This window comes from Hakea prostrata, chromosome 5 (genome assembly GCF_041222555.1).
Source record: "Hakea prostrata isolate BN-2017 chromosome 5, UWA_Hpros_2, whole genome shotgun sequence".
Classification (NCBI taxonomy): domain Eukaryota; kingdom Viridiplantae; phylum Streptophyta; class Magnoliopsida; order Proteales; family Proteaceae; genus Hakea; species Hakea prostrata.
In genome coordinates, this window is record NC_142604.1 from 27,158,000 (window position 1) to 27,162,679 (window position 4,680).

The window sequence follows — 4,680 nt, forward strand, 5'->3', positions numbered from 1 at the left end:
GATGACCTGTGATGATAGTGATGTGACGTTGGTCCACTGTTGGTCATATAAATGGTAGGGTTGCATATGTTAGGGTTGGGCTCATGGACGTCCAAGGAGTGGACCGGGCGTCGTGAGGAGTCATGAGAGCATTCTGCCCCAACAATATGTGGATGACCATAGGGTTATGAAATGGAGTCCAATAGCGGTAGCCAGTTCGTGAGGATTCTCCTTCCTAGGTTGCGAAGGATACTAAACCAAGTTGGTTAGTGCCATAGGGGATGTATTTGGATTTCATGTAGTATGTTACTTTTATGACCTGCATTGGATTAGAAACCCCGATATGCGCCAGTAATCATGCTAATGGTTGTGGTGAGAGAGTGTTGACTTAACCCCAACCATGGTTTGAGAGCCAAGTGTGGACTTTCCATTTTACCCAGGATCCCTACTGAGGTAATCAGTCCTTGCGGGATCAGAGTGACTAGACCTACCCAGAGGAGGGCTGGTGTATATCTTAAAGCATGTCAACCGTTAGAGACTTGCATAGTTAGATCTTAGCGGTATTCATTCTTTGTATTCATACATATCATTTATGCATTTCTAATTGGTTTGACATATGGATGGGAATCATTGTTTGTTCTTACTGAGTTCTCCAAAACTCATTCCTTTATTTGTCTATGTTTTATTAGCTTGTACAAATGGAGGAAATACGCAAGACGATGGATTGTTTCCTATGAAGGAACCTTCTCGTATGAAGAAGATGTGGCACCGAAAATGGGAAATGGAGATAGATGTGGCTTCCGCTGAATTCATTTATATTTTGATTATTTATTCTTTCCTTGATTATTTTATTGGAGTATTTGGACTCCTGTAATCCTTTTGTCTAATTATTGACTATTCTTGCTCATGATTGTCTTTACTTGCATTTATTATTATTGATAGACTAGAACCGTGGATCCTATGACGGATTGCTCCCATGAGTTGTCGGGCGGGTAACCGAGACTGGCGGGTGGGGTGTGATAGGGTACCTAGCCATGCAACTCTAAACTCTACCTAGGTATGTCATCCAGTAGTTATGACAGTACTGGAGACATCAGCGAACATGTGTCCCATACCACAGCCCTCTGATATCTCAAGTTAAGATATCCCAATGGAATACCCTTTCCATCAGAACCAAAATACATCAATCATCATCATACCACATTCATAATTGATAAAGTATATGCAATGACAGTACAAACAGCAAGCATACACCAAGATCAGCAATCAAGTCATTACATAAAAATAAGATTGTATTGAAAGTGAAAGGACAGTATTGAAAGACATTGGACTAGCATGTTCAAGTCATTACATAAAAATAAGATTGTATGTCCTTACTTGTAAATAAGTAGAATTCCTCTAGATTGCAAACCGGAAACAATTATAAGACTTTTAGTGGAAATAGAGGATACCTATAAACAGGGTTACATTAATATGTAAGTCGAATGAATCAAACTGGACAAAATCCAAAAGTTACAAGCTCATTGGAAACCAGCTGGTCGCTTGGGCCGGTCACTTAGGCTGAGCGACCGCCACTAGTAACAGCCCCAAAAATAGTGAGTTTTTGCTCAGGCTTCTGATCATCCGTTTTCAATCCAATTTTTGGATGATTATAGTCCGAATTTCAAATCTAACACTCCCACAACCAAGGGTAATACCAAACCTAACAATTGACATCAATTTGGTTATCCAGAATCCTCCTCTTGATTAGATCAGTCCTTTTCACGAAAGCAAGGTCTCGTTTTCAAACCTGATCTCATCAAGATCATTAAAAAGGTAGGTACTGTAGTAGAAAGATCATGAACAACCAAAGAGGAAAACTAATCTAATTTAATCATAGCTAAAGGTAGAGTATGAGTGAACAGGGAATCAATTACCTCAACTAGATCAGCTATAAAAGACAGTAGAAGCTTTTGGAACACTAATAGCACTTCAGATCACCTTCTAGCACGTCTCCACAATCGCCTAATCACCAAAAACAGCAATCCCGAATATAATATTCGTAAAATAGACAAGGGTTGCTATTTATAGAAGTATAGGGGCAAAATTGGGCAAAACCCCGCAACCAGGGCTAGGCGGTTGCTTGGTCCAATAAACCGCCACTAGCAACCGCCCCCTAGTATATTGCTATACAAGGGTGCTTTGCTCAAGGGGTTGAAGTCCAAGTACAACCTAACCCTAATGAACACATGGGGGAGGTCTTACCTTCATTCCGGACATCTCGAGACATCACTTGCCTTTCAGAAGTCCAACTACCAAGCAAGGCAGGCTCTTCAACAAGAGAATCCAGATCCAAAGGTTCAGGGTATGGATCATGGACTTCTATCCAGACACTCCACAAATTTACCCGGCTAGACCTTCAGGTTCTCGGACCTGCAATACGGATCCCAAGTTAGAAATATGGGGGTTGTTACATATATTATGTATATTATATATTATATACCTTACAACACACGTAAGAGAATTAGGATGAGAGAGAGAGAGAGGGAAGAGGTGACACCTCCCATTCTCCCTCCCACCTATGTGGTGACTTCTTAAATGAAATGTATTGAGGTGTTAGTATTACATGTTAGGTTTAAGATAAGAGGGAAGGAGAGAGAGAGTTGGGAAAAGGGGCATCTGCGTGGAAATAGAGAGAGGTAAGTTGAGAGAACAGAGAGAGGAGAGAAAAGAGAGGAGGAGTTAAGGAGAAGAGAGAAGAAGTGGAGAAGTAAGAGAGAGAGAGAGAGAGAGAGAGAAGAAGAAGAAGAAGAAGAAGAAGAAGAAGCCATTAAAGAGGCAAGAGGAGAGAGGGAGAGAGAGAGAGAGAGAAAAGAAAGAGAGAGAAGTACGTGCAGTTGCAGAATACTTAAGAAGGAGAGAGTGTCACATCCACCCAGTCGGTACCCTACCTGGCATACTCAGGTATGTGATCCACAGTCCCAAGGATCAAGTATCGAGCAACCATGCCTCCCACATACATGATAACACAATCATGAACAATAATAATCGAGGTCAAAGCATATAATAAATGAAATCATGAATAAGATAAGAACAAGATAATCTGAGTGCAGAATAAAAGATACCAATGTATACTTATAATTCAAAAAGAGAGAGAGGGAGCGGAAATCACTCCCTCGGTAACAACAGAATGTAGATCAGTTAAAGTTAAGATTACAGATCCAAGTTTCAAAGGGATAACAGTATAAAAGTCTAAACTAAGGTCTCATCCATCTTATACAAAATGTCTTCATAGGTATAAACATATGAGATGAAACACGACCTCTCCCGCACTATGGTCAAGCTAATCCTGGTACGGAGTGTAACCACCCTCGGGATCTTCACTGTGATCTTCATAGTAGCCAAGACCTTGAGAGTAGTATGTGGCATCGGGGTCCGTTTCGTTGAAGGAGCCATTAGATTCTTCAACACTTGTAGAGTAATCTAACAAAACATTTGCACAGAAAGAAATGAGTTCAAGAGAATTCAACAAGGCAGTTATTCCATTATACATAAGTCACATGATACAAAACATAACATAATGCAAGATGATATGAAACAGATGATGCAAATATGATTCTAACTCTATACATGTTAGTCACTATGGTAGACATGCTTTAAGTCATAGCACCATACTTCTTTGGATAGGTCTCAAATCACTCGGCTCTGGTTGGTAATGGGTCCTGCATCCATCTAGGACAATCCATGGTTGGGGTTTCGGTCACTGCTCTCTCACATCACCATTTGGTCTAAGTATTGGCGCATATCAAGGTAAGGCCTAGCTCAATGCAAGTCATCTACTCAGTCGTATCATGTCAAATCTGGATACGTCCGTTCCTCCCCTCTCAAGATCCTTTCCGATATCCTTCACACTAGAGCCAGTGTATTCGACTCTCTCAAATACGGACTCACCAACCCTATAGGTCATCCACAAATAGTAAGCGGGAAGCTCTCACGTCCTCTCACGGATATAACTCACTAGTCTCGAGTGCTTGTGAGCCCAAGTCTAGCTATTTGCAACCCTACCAATAAATGGCCTCTAATGAGTATCTGCAATGTGATTTGTGTCCTCTTACGAGTTGGTTACCGGTTTTGAGCACCCATCAAACCACACTACTACCACGGGTCGTTCGGTCTCAATGCCCTTCCGATTCGGGTCTGATACAACAAGGACATCCTAGCCAACACCATTAGACAAGTCCTATGTATGTCATCCAATAATCCAGGAAAGCGTCGATGGGCATCTTCGGAGAACATCCCATACTATTCCCTCCGATGTCCAAGGACAGAAATGTCAAAAGGACATTCCCCAATCCCAAATCATACTTATCCAATCATATTCTCAATTTCACCATATCATACATACATGATACTTTATCATATTGAAAGATAAGTCATAACATCACATGATCAATCATATATGAAATTGACAAGAAATAATAATCATGATAAGCAAGAGTATATAAACATGATACTACTGTCATAAAGTACCTACAACAGTCATATGATGTCCAAATACAACCAATAAGCTAAGCGTACTAAGTTGTCAACATCAATGTAATAATCAAATAGTCTATGCATTTATGGTGATAACCGTCCTTACCTTGAGTCGATGTGAAGCTAATCCAAAGGTCACAAGAGAATGATCCAAAGATGGTATATAGACCCTAGACAAACATAGAT